The sequence below is a fragment of the Anomalospiza imberbis genome, chromosome 8, assembly GCF_031753505.1.
Source record: "Anomalospiza imberbis isolate Cuckoo-Finch-1a 21T00152 chromosome 8, ASM3175350v1, whole genome shotgun sequence".
Taxonomy (NCBI): Eukaryota; Metazoa; Chordata; class Aves; order Passeriformes; family Viduidae; genus Anomalospiza; species Anomalospiza imberbis.
The window spans coordinates 10,971,959-10,989,417 of NC_089688.1; the positions used below are offsets into that span (position 1 = coordinate 10,971,959).

General features: G+C 42.7%; 1 protein-coding gene across 2 annotated transcripts in view; it reads right to left on the reverse strand.

The window, feature by feature from the left end:
• The window catches only part of CSGALNACT2 (chondroitin sulfate N-acetylgalactosaminyltransferase 2), a 32,695-nt gene extending 17,621 nt beyond the window's left edge, over positions 1 to 15,074 (reverse strand). For both annotated transcript variants that reach the window (XM_068197322.1, XM_068197323.1), the window contains exon 1: positions 14,952 to 15,074. The gene's annotated coding sequence lies outside the window, so the exon portion shown is untranslated. The remainder of the gene's footprint in view (positions 1 to 14,951) is intronic.
• Positions 15,075 to 17,459: the final 2,385 nt, after the last annotated feature.

Sequence of the window (17,459 nt, forward strand, 5' to 3'; positions counted from 1 at the left end):
TGCTAATATTTCCATCTTCTGGTGTGGTTAGGCTAGCATGAAGAGGCAGTGACCATTTGCATGGGTCACACTCTTACTTGACTGACCAAACCAGCTAGAGGGAAAGACCAGAGAAACAGCCACAGTTATGCAAGAGGGGGATACCAGAAGTCCTACTTAGCACTGAGAGTCAGCTAATGTTTTATGGGACTCTTCAGTGACAGCATAAAATACTAAGAAGTAAGCTCAATGCATGTTAGTCTACTTTCAACATTAATAAAATACTTTCATTTAAAATTTGCTTGTATAAAATAAGTGAAGCTCATTAAAATTTATCCAGGGACCTATTAGCTCTACATCCACTTTGACTGCGTTATGCAATTATGGTTTTGGAGGAAGTTCTGAGACTCCCAGTTTAGTTCCACTATCCTTAGGAGACTAAAAAAAAAGGCTCACTCCCATACTGCTTCTACATGGGTTAGACAGATACTGCCAGCTGCCACCCAGCCCATCTTGGGCTGACCCTGCGAGTCAGTCAGGGTGCCACGATGCTCCCCATGTGTTTACACCAAACACCTGGCACTGTGTCTCCCCAGTTGTGTCTTCGTGACACTCCTCCCTTCCCACTCAGCTTCCAGCAGCAGGACACTGCTCCAGTGTGAATCAGGTACCCCTGAACAGTGGTGGTATCATATTCAGCATCTTCACTTGCAAGAAAGCTCCAACTGCAAGGCCTGAAAGACTAAGTGACTTATTCATACCACCAGCAGCAATGCCTGCCACAGCCACACAAAGTTGGCAGGTGTATCATCCACACCAAGTCTGGCAAGAGCTGCACACCTTAGAGTTGTCCAGCTGAAGTCTATAGGAGTGCTCAAAGCAGTTTTTAGAATTTGTAGTGGTAAAGTCCCTGTGAATAAATAATTTACACAGATTATGTAGAAATTCTTAATTCAGCAGATTAAAGGCAATTACTCATCTGAAACTGAAGCTTCTGGAACTCATGGAAAGCTACTGGAGACTTTGGTACAAAATAAGTAACAGTTTTATCAACTGAATACTAGATAATATCCTTTCAAGTTCAGACAAGCCAGAATTTAGTCACTCCTTACTGCACAAACACAATATTATATAAATGCAAGTTGAATGCCTATAAAGAGTGATCAACTCCAGATGTATCCTCAGACTACTGACCAGTGTCCAGATGTGATGAATCAAGGGAGACAGAAGAAAAATTCTACATGATAAAACCAGCTCACAGAAATGATACAATATCATCCCAAGCTTTCTTCAGTACAAAGATGACCATATGACGGTTTTTTACATTTCTTACTGAATTCTTGTTCTGTTAGACTGCAAGAGGTGAAGCCACAATTAATAGCATAAAGAACCATAAGTTTCTTTAAACCTCAGTAAAGCTACTCCATGCAGAAGCTGACACATCTTCAATCAGTAAAGGCATGTTGAAAAATGATCAAACTACCTAACTTGCATAAAATATCAGTAAATCAAGCCCCAACTATTCCAATTGCTGTTAACTGACAAATCGATACCCCCGAAGATGGAGCATTAGTTCTAGTAGGCTTTTGTAGTCAATTCTTGCTGCACCAATAAACTGCCCTGTGCTCAACTTTGATGAGTCACTAAGTTTCTTCAGGTCTCATTCATGTCTTAGAAGCAAGGGAGAACAGATCTCCTGATGTGGTGTCAAGAGGACACAATGTACCAGGAGATTAAGATCCCCTCCGAGAATAGTGGGGGGCAGTGGGAGAACTCTTGCTCTGCCTACCTTTCCTCACTGTGGCCAAACAGACATCATTATGGTAAACATGGATCAGGGAAGTCACCACACCCCACGGGGACTCGCTGCTGGACGTCTGCAGATTCCTGGCCCTTCCCACCAGCCCTTCACCTATTCACAGCACAGAGCTATCTGGGGAGCACTGTCTTGAGGGGTGCTTTGGGAAGAGATACAATAACCCACTCCTGAAGCAATGAGAACTACACTCATAGTTACACACAAGCTCACTCGTACTTTTCCTTCTAGGCTCTAATTATTCCTTCATTAGCTGAAACCCTTTAATCTCATTAACAAGACAGCCCTTTACAGAGACAGGCATTGCCTATTTATGTTTGACCATTTTTTCACCATAAAGAACAGGCGTTTTTCCCACTAGAGCTTCACTGCGGCCTTTAAAGGCCGGGAATGTTTGTGCACCCACTTATGTCGAACATTAAAATTTTAAATTGCACATGGAGAGCTGAATGGGTAAGTTAGTTTGCTAAAGCAGTGGGAACTGAGCCAATTGACATCTTTTTTTTTTCTTCTTTCAGTACTACTTCTGCTGAGGGAAGTTATCGTAAAAGAGTAAGACACATTTCATCTTCAAACTTCACAGTGAGTGAAAGCAGTAAGAATCTCCCTATTTTTCCCATTGGAAAAGGAGGACTTATGAACGCTCTATTTCACTATTCTCTCTTTTCAGAGAACTGGGAAAAAAAAAGCACCCTGATTTTGCATATTTACAACCCAAATTTGATATGAATTTGGTCTGGCACAGCCATACTTTAGGAATTCCAGTAACTAGGCTGTAGAACATGATGACAAGAGAAAACAGGCTGTGAAACCCAAGAACAAGCAAAAGCACATGGGATCCCAAAAATCACAATAGGGAAACTAATTGGGTTACATGGAACCTTCTGAGGTTTATAAAAATGGACAATAAGATTATCTAATAATTAGTAATCACACAGAAATTCATGGAATTTCAGTGCTTAAAGATTAAGTTCCAAAACTTTAAATTGCACCTGATATTGCATACTGGTATTTAACTGCCTATCAGTTCTTCAGAACTAGTCTATTTGCAGTAGTCTGTAGGATCTCCAAAGAATGATACATCTGAGGCTTATACAAGTCTTAGAAAGATCTGCAGGTTTTCCAGAGGCTCTTGGTTGTTAATTCCTTCTGCATTTTCAGGGCCTTCTGTATATTCAACAATGGAAATGTTTCTGTTCCTTACAAAAAAGTTCATTGATTCTCTAAGCACAAGGGAATAGACCAGCATGCTAATTGAAAATGCTTTACATTTTTTAAAATTATATTAGCATTCTCTTTTTGTTTCTTATTGCAAAGGATGAGTGCATCTTTCTGAAGTGGGGAAACATTCACACTTAAGGCAGTGACCTAATTCAGTATGCACCTGGCTTCATGCCAGACTGTGGGGACTTTCCTTGTGTGAGCATGTTTTACTTTAGACATGCCCTTTTCAATCAGCATGCCCTAGACAGACACTGTTTAGCTGCTCATGAAATTCCAGCTGAGAGTTATTCTATTGTTCATAATTTCACCCAGATGCCACAGATATTCACCATCTTAAGCCTCCTCCACACACGTATTTCTCTTCTTGGCAAGTTATACAATGAAAACATAAGGTCCAATCTCATCCCTTGCATATTCTCTTCCTATTCTGAAGAACAGTGCCACAGGGAACAGAATAGCTTGGAATGTTAGAGAAACACTGGGCACACCTTTATCTTCTCACTTGCTGCAACCAAACACAAAGCAAGCTGGGAATCTGCTGTTGCAGACAATCTTTGCATGAACCCCAGAGTGAAAAACCTCAAACCATACCTTAAGTACACATCACTTCATCTCTGCTTAGACAGTCTGAGGTATAGCCCCAGAACAGACAAAAGAATTTGTCCAGGGTTTTCTTACACAGTTCTAGTTGAGCCAGTACCTAAGTCAGACTTGTCAGCTATTAGGAAGAAAGGAAGAGGGAAAAAAAAAATCACAAGAATTAACTGCTGAAATTCTCGTTTTCCATGGAAAACTATTCAAGAATCTCACCCTCTTTACTGACCAAAAACACCCCATCTTTTTATTATAATTCTGCCATCTGATATGCTTTCAGCTATGGCTCTGCCTCCCAAGCACACACACATATGCACTGCTGGATGGGAGGGAAATTAAAAGGCACCATCAATTTATGGAGAGAAAACCCGCATTCAATAAAACCAATAGGAAAGAGAAAATAATCACAAAGTATTTTAGACCTTACCAGTTTCACACTGAATTCTGAAAAACCTGAAAGTTTTGCTTGTACACATTGCAACCACTGCCCAGGGTAAATCAATCACATTGAGAACACACAGCAGCTTATTTTCAACTTTTTTAAAGTTTAGAGTATGACACACTGTTCCAATTCGTCCCAACGCCCCCCTTTAGTTGGTCAGCACTGAACTTCAGCTTTGCTGCTCACCTTACCCGGTTGACACCAAAAGGAATTTTTCAAGCTACCTCTTGATTTTCATCAGTTCCCTTTCCTCTGCCAAAGCCAGCGTCCCATGGGGGAAACAGGAACAATGATGACTGTACACTGATCACTGAGCATCTCACTTCATTTTTAATGAAAGACATGGGAAAAAAATGAACAATGGTGAACTGTCCACATTATGAACAGCCTGTAATGAATTTTAACGTGCCCAAGCATATCTGCAATAGGTAATGTGAGATATTTCTTTCATTACTAAATGGGGAAAAAAAATCATGCCTTTGGCATGAGGACCATTCTAGAACTCACAGTACACCAGGAATAAGTAGTTGAGGCATGGGAACCTAGGAAAAAGTTACTTCAGTGAAGGGTGCAACTATCACAGGATTTATTACTCAAAAATAATATTCTCCATGCAAATGGTTTCTCTTACAAAAAGCAAAATAGTTGTTTTGCCAGCAGAAATTCTGTGCTCCAAAATAAAATTAAGACCAAACCTCCACAAATTTCCACTGCCACATTAGAGGCTGCAGTATACAGGGAAGATATATCAGGTTTCTTATCTCCCTTGTTTCATGTGATAGATCAATTCACTCTCAACACCAGGGAGAGATAAAATCAACAAAAAACCCTGCCTTTTCCAAGGACCAGATCCTGCTTATTAATTACATCTTTTCAGGATATGCAACTGAAGCAACACACTTTGTACTAACTTTTAAAACACAGAAATACAGAAAAGAGTAGGGTTTCATTTTAATAGCGGTGTTCAATCATAGAAATCAAGAACAATCAAGCAGGTCAAGCTCTCTACAGCTTGCCCAATCTCTCTCCTGCAATTTCTGTCTCAGTTTCAAGTTCCCAGGAATGTGTTTTTACAACAGCAACACAGGCCTTGGGGCCTGCAGGAAGGACCCATCCTGCTCATGCAGCACACACCCCTTCACTGCCCCATGTACATGGCCAAAAAATAAATCAGCTTGCCAAGATGACAGAATAGGAAATACTGTGGGGTTTATTGCCTCTGTTCTCAGAAAAAGAAAGCAGAAGGTGATATCCAACAACCTAGAAATTGTGGTACTTTTGCTATGACAATGCCTGGAAAAAGCAGTCATGCTGTCATGCTTGAAGGAAATATTAACCGGACTATAGCGGTTTAAATGCAATTCTTTCATAATTAATGTGAAATAACAAGGAAAAAGAGCAACCTTTTGTTGAAGCAGTTTTATCTCCTATAAGTGAGAGAAATGAGCAAGTTATCTCTTGTCCTGGCACTGGTTGTTCCTAAACAAAACTAAGTCCATTACATAGTTAAGTGTACAAATGAAAGAACAGTATTATTCGAATTATTTACTTTATAACTAATCCAAAGTAAGCAATGAGCTTATGAATAGAAGACCTGCTTTGGCTCCAGTGATTCCAAAGCAAGTCCAGTTGTCTGGAAAATGCTGAATTAAAATTGAAACCCAACCAGCTACACCTTAACCACACTGGTCAGTATTATTCCATTTCAGGAAACAAAAGTCAACTCTCAGTCACTTTATTATTTTTACGAAGAGAGACATCTGCTTAGCAAGAAACACTAGGTAAAATGTCCTAGGTAGGACCAGCTGAAGGATTTTCATTTGCTTGACTGCTTGTTTTAAAACTATTATTGAACAGTTATCATGAAAGGCTCTTCAACCTTCAGCTTTCACAAGACAGTAGCTTTTCTGTATGACACAGCTTTTCCTATCGCTTACACTATTTAGTTTGTGGGTTTCTGCACTGCTGTTGGTGCTATTCCTCTTTTTAAATTTGGCAAGAAAACCACAAACTCCGAGTTTGGTAAAGCATGTCTTCTTCCTCTTATTGTCAGGGAATTAAAGGAACAGCAGTTTTATATGACTACACTTATTGCAACTATTTTGCTGGTTGCTAGAGCTCAACCTAGAAACAAGAACAGAAGCACAAGACCTATCTTAGCACAGTTATCAGGGAAGATCTTTCTCCTGGTACTCCCAACATCTTTAAAGTAATGCTGTTTTTCACATTAGCATTAGGCAAGAATTTAGCCTACTTTTACAAGAGGCTTTGTTAAACCCTTATTAAGGGCACAGTCCCCATAAGGGGCTGCATAAATTATAGCACAGCAGCATTTGGGTTCCTGGGCACAACACCTGAGAAGCCATACCCAGCAGTCTGTCCACTGAAAGGTGGCAGAGCCTCCCAACAGCCTGTGTAACACTGCACACCCCATCAAGGGAAAAAAATCTGTGGAGGACAGCTTAAGCAAACTAAATCCCACTTCTTACAGCAACTGCAGCTTATCTTCAAGGATGCACAGTAGTCTCTGTTGGGCCACGTGCTGGGAGATGTTTATACTTCTTTCTGTAGGACAGAGCGACAGCTGCAGCAAGAGGCAGAAATTAAACTTAAGATGCCCAGAGGTCTTCAAAAATGTAATGCTGTAAGTAGGGTTTTTTTGCACAGAAAACAGCCTGCTTCAGAAGGACAGAAAACCAGTTACACTTAGAAACACAGCATCACCTTGAACCAAAGTGAATGAGGAAAGGTGAAATATTCTTTAGGCACCTTAAGTGCCTAAACAACTTAAAAGGCCCCAGCTAAATATTTCCCCCACGCAAGATGAGCCTGCTCCCTCAAATGCAACAGTGCAGTAAAAGGTAACTGGTGATCCCAGCTCACATGCATAGCATTTGCACAGCATATCTACATTTTCACTGATGCCATGTTCTATTTATTAAAACCAACCACTGAGAATGACTTCAGTCTTCCACTGTGGAATGGTAGCTGGCAAAACCCAAAGAGTTGGGAATAACATGTTTTTCCTGCAATTGCTTCACCCGAGTTCCACATCTAACTACATTCCCAGAATCAAGTTGTCTTCTGTTTTCTCAGATCTGTCATCTACTTCCCTATATATGGAGATCAAGATAACATAGCTACTGTAACCTATGCATAGTGAAAATATAAATGCCAACCTATGTAAACTCTTGAGCTGTTTTTAAAGGGTAATTGTCATTCAAGTTCATACCTGGAGCCATTGAAGACTTCTCACTGTGGGAGGTAAGAACAAAGGTCATGCATGCATGCATTTCCTTGTACTGTGAAGCAAATCTGAAAATGCTGTAGAGCAAAACAGATCCTTTGAGGCACTCACAGGTGGTTCTCACATGGAGATTTCTTTCTCTTATGAAATGAAGGGATGGAAAATGACAGTCCATAACCAGAGTGGTCTTTCTAACAGTTGCACAGTAAATTGGCCAGCGTTTAACAAAAAAGTTAGAGACTTAATAATGTGGAGGAGTTAAATTTTGTCCTTTTTTTGAATTTTTTCTATAAGAGTGACACTGTTTTCAAGGATGTAATATTCCAGACTATGATGCAGCTGTAGCAGTTGAAGTGGAAAGAAAGAAAGAAGTTAAATTCTCAAGTGTATCCAACTTTCTTAAAAATACTTTCAAACTTCTATTAATATCCATCTTAAAACCAGAAATGTTTACAGGAAATTGATTTAAATTTAATAAAAAAGTTTTGTGGGACAACTATGCACCACAGGAATATTCTCACCCAAGTTGTGATTTATTGACAAATTTTTTGAGGGCTACCTGGACCAGGGAATATTTGTACATAAGTCTCCTCAGTGCATGTTTGAAGACTCCTGAAGTGACCACTGGAAGACATTTCTGTGCATTTTGTCCAAGTGGTAGTTTGGCCTGAGAGTTTTAAAATAAGGAAAACCAGCTTAAAATACTACTTGATCCAGAAATCCTGAGAAAATGCTGCTTTGAAAATCAAACACCCTCAAATTTTTCTTAAATAAAACTGAATCAGCTAGCTTAAATTCACATGTGGTTTTCAAAACTGTGCTCACTTTGCTATTCTTCAGTCCTCACTCAAAGATGGAAGGAGGAACACAAACTACAAATGTTTTTGGAAAGGCTAAAATTCAGTGTAATAGCTCAGGTTCTGCTTTCAGCACAACAATCAGCCACAAATATGTCACCAGCCATGAAAGCTGGATGACAAACAATGGAGAAACATCTGGTGCATTCCAGAAGCACGGCTAATGTCATCTGTAATTTTTCAGTTTGACATTATAACTAAGCATTAACTTACTCTTAAAGGACTAGCAATACCAAACTTCACCAAAAGCAGAAAAGCCAGCAGCTTGTAACTATCTATCTTGATATTTTCCTTGTATTGAAAAAGTTGCCAGTACGAACAACTAGAAACATCAAACATTGAACACTTTGCATTATGCTGCTTCACCTCTCTTGCTTTGTTTTTCAAGTCCCTGAAGTCAGTCTTTGGACCACTTGAACTGCCTTTCCTCCCCTTTTCTTCAGGAAGAGATCATTGTGGTTTGAAGAGGAGAGAAGCCAAGAGTTTTTGCAGGTTCCTTGCACTCTTCTTTTGTTGTGTTCCTAATTCACTACTTTTTTTTTTCTAACTTTTTTTGCTTATTTTGCTTCACAGCAGGGACACCACAAGTTGTTACCACAGACACTTGTCACAAGTGCCATATTTAACACACAGTTCTACTGGCAACAACTTCTACAACACTGTTTGAACACTGGTTTAGAGTTGGTTTTTTTCCTTCCCTTCTTGTCCCCTCACACAGTTGATTTAAATCTCTATCATTCCCACCTGTCCATCTAATAAAAGCTTAGGATCTTCAACTAAGGAGGAATTCTGAAGAGTTAAATTCAAAAGAATTCAAAAACACTGGATTCTGTCCAAAATCTAATTTTAAAAATCCAACAGAAAGAAACACGCATAGCAGCATTTCATAGCAGAATCTAATACAGTATTTTGTACGTTAACACCCAGTCCTTTGCCAAACACTGGGGGAACTGGGGCAAAGTTTGCCCTGCAGAGACATCTTACTGTAGCAATGTTTGACTGTACTGGGAAGAAACCTGCCAGCCTCTGTCCAGCCAGCACTGACTGGAAACAATACTCATCCTCCTACTTCACAAATTGTATGTCTCTTCTTCAGAAGACTTCTACGTGTGTCAGGAACTCACAGAACACATGAAAGATGGACTATACTACCATCACTCAGCAGTCTTAATTTTCACTCTACCAGAGCACAAGACAGGCAAGGCATGTTCTGCCCCTGGGGCAGTGAGCAACATCAACAGTGCTGTCAAGTGCCATCCTTTTTGACACCACTGCTTGGGGAAACATTTAAGAGACAGCAGAAGTGCTACCACAAGTCATCTGAAAGCTGTCACCCAAAACACTCTTACAGGACAGATTTTATTTCACAGAAACTTACGACTTAGCCTCAGAATTGTGGGTTTACTCTGAACAGTGCTCAAGACTAGCACTTGGTGTTTTCACAGTGTGCTTCAAAACACAAGCTCATTTACATCATTTCCTCTGCTTTAATTCAGCAGTGCTCCCAACAAGCTTCAACTGCTTCCTGTGCATCGCTGCTCAACACCTGCCCCTGCAGCAGCAACACAAACTCCACCCAGAACTCTTTAAGTATTATTTCTGCCGTTTCTGCGGAGAAGATGCAAACACCACACACCAGCACTGAGGGAGCAGAAAATCTGCCTGGCTACCGATCTGGCTGCAACTATCACACACAACACACTACAAGGAAACCACCTACGCAGAATTAGCTCAGAACCTCTGTACAGCAGCACCTCTGCCATCAGCTTTAAATTTTCATGTCTTCCTGCAATTACACACCTGAAAGCCAGAAACTGTCCTTCCATGTCTCTGGCAACTGGCATCGGAAAAACTATTAGGGTCCTTTTCTTTACACAATTAACTGGGACTAGTTAATACAAAACTGCTGTAGGTTCATATACAACTTTTTGGAAAACTCAGGTGTCCTATAATTTTGGTCTTCTATGAAAACATTCATCTATTGTCCTGACAAAATCACAATTAACAGTGCAGACATACTAACCTCATTTTGTGGTTGATGTTAATTTGTCAGAGTTAAATATAAGAAGCACATGTCTATATAAAAGAACCTGATCTGTTTAGCAATTTTACTTGGAAATACAATAACTGCAAGTACTGTATTTCTAAGCTACTTTTAATCCCTACCTGTTCTGCATTGTATTATTTTAACTCTGAACACGTGAGAACCGGCCTGGAGCTACACTCAGCAAAAGGAGATGATTGCTGCCGGTGACAGCCATTAAAAGTACATAGGTAGGACCCATCTCCAGAGGATATGTTAGCCATGAGAGAATTTTACTTCTGCTCTACAGCTGGCACATTGATTTCCTTGAACAGAAATTCCCTCCAGTATGCCAGAGAACAGTAAAATTACTTTCCCTAGTTTTTGGGAGAACAAGTACCAAAAGTATCTGCCCACCAAACCGTCCCCCAGCATCAGCCCAGCCATGCCTATGCTGCTGAGACAGCTACAGCACTTCCATTCTGCACTTTTTCTGTAGTTGCCAAGTGTGTACTTGTACTCAGACTCCCACAGGTAAACATTCTTACCCCTCCACCTATTGAAGCAATGCACTGATGGACATTTTAGGTTATTTCTGGCCATGGTAGAGGAACTGCTGGGAAGCCTCACTTTTGACAGCAGGATGCATATGGTGGCTGTTGGGTGCCAATCTGTGCTTTCCAGACAGCTGCCCTAAGTAACATCCCTACTACAGAGCCCAGTACCAAAAGAGAAGGATCCTCTGCCAGGAGCCGCTTCACCAGTGAAACACTACCATTTAGTACAGGGAGGAGGACAGGTAAGAACAAAAGCCAGACAGACCTGCCCTTCACCACCCACTCACTCTACCAGTGAAAGAATTAAAGGGGGGAAAAGGCTGAAGTAAAACAGAGGCAGCTCTGCCCCTGCTGTCACCCACCAACACAGCTGCTAACACTCTCCTCAAATGCACCTCCCTAAGGTGACATGGGCACCCTCCACTGCAGGCTGAGCAGGGAGATGGGCTCCAGACCAAAACCTTTCCAGGAGCACAGGAAGGGCTACAGGAAGCAATCAGACCCAAGAGCACCGTGCTGGAAAGCACCTACACTGCAGGCAGCCACAAATCAGTAAACAGGCCAATCCCCACAGTCACTTTTTATTACAGCTGGAGATGGTTGTCAGGAAATAATTTAAAAAGTACATACAAGATTTCTTTACAAGATAGTTTCCTCACATCATCTGATTTGGATTCTCTGAACTTCACTCTTGAACATCAACTGTGTTGATGCTCTTTCCAGAGCTCACGTTTACACTTTTACACTTACAGCTTGAAATAACTTGCCAGTTTTATCAACTGACTTTTAGAGGATTTGGTGTGTGAATGGAAAGAGCCTTTAAAACAAGTAAGATAAAGCAGAGATTGTTTCAAGATATTATTCCACCACACCCCATTCAGAAATAATTGTGAAGCAAGTGGCCCCTGCCAGCCTTACCATAACCCAGAGCTGCAGCATAGACAGCCCCGAGCCAGCAGAGAGAGTGCGAGCCTCTCACAAGTATTTTAGTGTGCCATGTTTCCACAGGCAGCACCTTCAACGATTAGGGAAAAAAAGCCATCTTCCTTTTTCCTTGAATGTCCCATCTTTAGTGACTACATATAGTCACTGCAATGATTATTTTGTTACTCTCTTTAAAACAAAATTTCTCAGCTAGCAGTGACCATCAAAATCACCAATCTTGACTATACACACCGCAACATATTACTTACCTAAGAAATTTTAAGTTGAATAACTTGCCTGTCTACATTTTTAAGTACGCACAAAATACCTGCAGCCTTACAATAAAATTTTTTAAAAGGCCTGGATAAAAGCAGAAGCTAGCTGCACCCAAAATGGGCCTCTAAACCAGGGTCTAAAACAGTACCCTATTCAACTACTTTTGCACTGAAAGGCACTCATGACTGGAGGGCTGTAACTTGCAGAATTTTTCCTGCCCTCAAAACCAGAATTTTAAAGAGCTTAATAAAAAAGAAATTAAAGATATTAAAGTAATTGCACACTTTCAATTTTTTTTTTCATGAGCTATAACATTAATGGATGTGCTGGGCTTTTCTAATCATCATTCAGAATGAAGCTGTTCTGACAGACAGTAAAAAGTGCCCTTCCACAAAAATTTCTTCTTACAAGCTGTGGTTCCAACTCAGAAATAAAACTATATTCCCATTCCCTTCAAAAGGCATTATATTTCTTTTATAAACACCTTGTGAGTTCTGGTCTCATTTCCCCATTTCCAGCACTAAGCATAAAAGAACATAATTAGATACATAGATAAAGCACAGTTATTTGTGGTTTGGTCTTTTTTTCTAAAAACAATATGCTCCTGAAAATATTTTCTTCCCAATGTGTCCTTCGAGAATGATTTTTTTTGAAGTCTTGTACTCTTGAAACCCCTGCCTATTTTCTACATTATTTTTTCCAGAAGCAAAATTACTATGGCCTTTTTCCACACATTTATTCTGAATGGCTGATCCCTTAGAGGGCAGATGAGCTAACAAAAAGTCAAGGACATTATCAGTTCCAGCACTTATCCAAAGCCTGACTTTCATCCCACCTCTGTGATCCTGTTTCCGCATTGTTTAAGGAGAAAATACTGCAAGTCATGAAGCTTGCTTCATAATGACAGGCTGATTCAGAGACAAGAAAAATATTGTGCAATTTGTTTTTTGCAGAGAAAAAAAACTGACCTCATATTTCTCATACCCGCCCTCCTGGGAGTTTAGTTCTATCTCTTTGAAAAGTTCAGGTGATTCTGATGGATTCTTTTTATAAAGAGGTCCACAGAACACTTCTGGCAAGCAAGAAGTAGCAGATTGTGATGCAGGGGTTGAAATTCTTGTGCCAAATATGCTTGTGGGTTTTCTTGGTAAGAGACCACAGCTACTTACTATTTAACCATGCCCTCAGATGATGTTTCTCACTGACTTGGGAAGACCCATATCCTGGGGTTGGAACATAAAAGCAAAGAAGTTACATTCAAGAGTAATTTGGTGCAACTTCTACCACAATATATCAGCTGTACCAACAGGTTTGGGGGTTTCTTTCTCTCCTTTATTCCTTCTTTCCTTAAGCCTGAGAAAGACGCTGAAACAAAGTCATGGGATCAAGATGGAAAAGAACTATTCAAGATCAACTAATCTTAATCACACTGAAGTTCTCACATGTTTTCTCCAGCAACACACAAGCTAAAGAATGTCTATTTGGACCATACATGTACTTCAACAACCACTGCTCCTCCTCCCACGTTCAGCTGCTGATGGTTTAGGACGCTGGTTTTGTAGCAATGCTCAGTGCAGGTCTCCTGATATTTTTGATAAGGACGCACTGGTAGAGTCTTCCACGAAAGCCTCAGGGTGTAATTGAGGCTCATAGCTAACACCTCTCTGCAAAACACATTACCTCCACTGACAGCTACTGGGAATATTTCCATTCTGCTGTCTTTGGTGGTCCTTGGGGACCCTCTATCTAGCTAATAAATAAAGGGAAGCCAGAAGTTTCCTTCAAACACACTAAAGCAATATAGGAACTTGCAGCTAGTGCATGCTGGAACAGAAGAAACTGTCCTACAAGGCCTAGTGTTACAGCCTCTAAGGAAAATAAAAAGGGAAAAAAAAAAGGTATTTCTACTGTATGACCTTAAACTGAGAAATTCTAACTCAGTGTTGAAACGACCTCTCTTTTCTGCAGTTCTTCTGAGTTACAAGTGAGAAGACAATGAAGTTAGTCCTTATCCATCATCTACAAGTTTAGCAGAAGAGATCAGCGTCTCAATTTCCACCTGACAGGGGGACTTGAAGAGAAAAAAGCACAAACAAACAACAAAAGCACATAATAAAGTAAACACTGATTACATTTCACTGAAAACATGGACTACCAAGTTTAAATTTCTACCTACTTAGGTTTAAAAAAGGCCTTGCAAATTGCAACATCCTCCGTTTCTGCTTTAGCATTGCTGAATTAACTGACCAGTGACAATTACACAATTTATTTTTATGCTAAATACCAAACTCTCACAGTTTGTCAGAGCACAGAATTCACCGAGCAAGAACACACGTCTGACAAAAACGGAGATGTACAGCATAGTTTAAACAATGCTCAACATTCCACTGAGGATAATTAAGCACCCTCATCATCATTTCACTTATTTTGGGGGGTGGTGGTGGAAGGAATGGGGGTTTCTCGCGGCCCCAGCAAGCCCAAAGGCCCCTCCGCAGCCCGGCACAGTCCGGCCGGGCGCTGCCACCATGCCCGCTCCAGCGTTGCGCTGTCGCGGGGGGGCCGCCTGCTGCATCCCGCTGCCTGCGGCGGCACGAACGCGCTCCCAGCCCGCCTACGGCCAGCTAACACAATGGAAACGCAGCCGTGAGGGACAGATTCATTTTATTGTCGAGACTGCGCTAGGGTACAACCGAGTGGCCCGGTGTGCCGGCCGCCGCTCCAGGGCGGTCGGGGCAGCCCCCGGCGGTCCCGGCTGCGAGGACCCACGGCCGCCCGGGGCGCTCGGTGCGGGCCGGCCGCTCCGGGCCGGGACATGGGGCCAGGACATGGGGCCGAGCCCGCCGCGGTGCCGCTGCCCGCGGCCGGGAGGGCTCCGGGGCGCTGCGCGGCACCTCCTGCCGGCAGCGGCGAGGGGCGGCGGGCCGGCCGGGGGCGGCGGGCCGGTGAGGGGCGCGGGGCCGGGGAGGCGCGGGGCAGCGGGAGGGCGGAGGGGCGCGGTGCCGCCGTACTCACCGCGCGGGCCGGCGCGGAGCCCGCCTGCACTTCCTGCGTGCTCGGAAATGAGCGGGCGGGACCCTCCGCCGCGCCGCTTAAAGGGGACGGGCCGGCCGCCCCCGGGGCGGGACCGCGTCCCCGCGCAGTCCCGCGGGGGACGCGAAGCCGCCGCCGCACGGCAGCAGGGAGGGGCCGCGGGAGCTCCCTCCTTCCCTCCCTCCGCCCTGCGGCGCCTTCGCTCCCCTGAGGCGGGGCCGCACCGCGCTCCGATGCGTCCCGGGAGCGGCGAGAAGCTCTCGTCTGCGGGTGAGGGCTGCGAGCGTATCACTGCACCCTCCGCGGGCCGGGCGGGCCCCTCAGCGCCGCGGCCACACCGAGCGCGCCGTGTACCGGAGGCGCCCGGCCCCGCGGCTCCCGCGGCCCCTGCGCTGCCCGCTCGCACCGCTGCCCACCCGGACAGTGACCCTGCCCCGCCCTGGGAACGGCCGCGGCACCGCCCGGCCACCGCTGCTCTGCCAGCCCTGGAGCTCCGCGGCTCGCAGAGGTCCAGCAGCGGCACAGTGATGTTGATTTCTCACGTTAGCAAAACCCTGAAACTGTCATGTAGCCTTTATGGTGGAAACAACAAGAAGAATTTACCAATAATAATGTTTTACTTATCAAGTATTTATGTACAGTTCTGTATTTCCAGAAGAACATTTCATACATTTCATTACACTATATATTTTTTTTTACTTATTAGTTTTCTGCAGGGCTTGACCTGAAAAGAAGCCAAGCTTGGGAACTCATGCCGCTTCCAGGCACGTGCATGAATGGTGGCTTGTAGCAGTTTAAAAGGGTAAAGTTCCAGAAGCAGGTAAGGTAGGAATGGACTTCCACAACTATGTACCAAACGTTTTTGGTCCTGCTCATCAAAAACAAGAGTCAGAGAAAGCAGTAAAGGCTTATTAGATACAGACCTGCACCGCCTAACTTGACATCACTCTGCTGGGTTGCCTGGGACTGCTCACCTGCCTCAAAGGCAGGCACTGAGGCTTTCCAGCACAGAGCCCAAAGGTCTGAGCAGCAGAAGCTGCATCCTTTGTCACGTTACTGCTCTGTTGAGAGCTGTACCCCATTTAGCACAGAGGAGCCCTTTGTCTTCAGGCAGGCATAAACCCATTTGTTCATAAATAGCTACACTACAAAGCATGGGAAGGGACTGGGTGTCCAAGGACCAGACCTGTTCAGTCTAGATTTCAAGCCCCCAGACAGCAAAGGTCTTTCCAGGGAATACCTGAAATGAACAGGGAAAAGACACTTGGCTGGTGTTACCATCCATCAATCCAGACACTTTCCTATCCATTAAAACTTGTCACAATGCTAGATCATCATTTTAGGTGTCCCAGTATATAAATTTACTATTTTAAACCTGACCTCATGCAAAATTTCAGTATTGCATGTTACGGATGACTGTTGAGCATCCTGCTTGTCATCTTTGTTGTGGATAATGAGTAGGAGTTTAGTAGACACTGACACACTGGAGACTGCAGTGTTCTGTAGACATAATATTTGTGAGTACAAGAAGATAACAGAATGGAGATAACTGAATTTACTGATTTTGTTAACTAACCCTTCATTCTGACAATGCTGCAAACTGGTTAGCCTACAGAGAGCAACCAGACGGAATATTGTACTTCAGGTTTTTCAGGTACCACCTTTCTGCACATGAGCTTGTTGCTGCTATGTGGGGAGAGCTATACAGGGCCTTCCAGGGGATTATACACAGAATACTTTTTCTTCTTTTCTAAGTGCCAGTTTCTGCTGCTTACCAGAATTTCTTCTCTACTAGAAAGGATTTTTTTCCAGATTGAGAGAAGGAAAAAATAGATTTCTTAACCTCTTGGAGGAGCAACATGGGTATTCATAGTCATCTCTGTATGAAAGGTCTACCATGTCAGGAAAAATGATGGGTTTGCAGTGATGTTGCATATAGTTTCCTGATTCTTCTATCAGAACAAGCTGTTCTAAGATTAGATATTCCTTCATAACTCAGACCTATATTTATGCAGACTGATATTATAGTTCCTATTTGGTGTTAATCTTACAGGCGTACAGAGGAATTCCCATGTTGTTTGTGAATAAAGCAGGCAATAAAACATTTAGGAAGTGTCTGTGTTTTAAGATACAATTCATTTCAGCCTCAGGATTTTTCTTAGACAGGTAGTTGCAGACCACCTAGCATCTGAGAGCAATAGTATATATATTTATATATTTATAACTTACGTGGCTCAGCTTTGAATTTTCCTAAAATATTACGATAGGATGGTTATTTAGGAGACAGACTTTAAAAATGTTTCCCTAAACTTTACTAAACCATGTTCTTAAATTGGTACAGTTGGGGGAAAGGAAGTGGCTGGCTGGCAATAGCTTATTCAAAAAAGAAGCGTTTTCCAGAACAGCATTAGCTCCAGCCTCTAGTGGTTTTGGTTTTCTTTCTCGTGCCTTTTTTTTTTTTTTTTTTTAAAGCATATGTGTGGGCTGGAG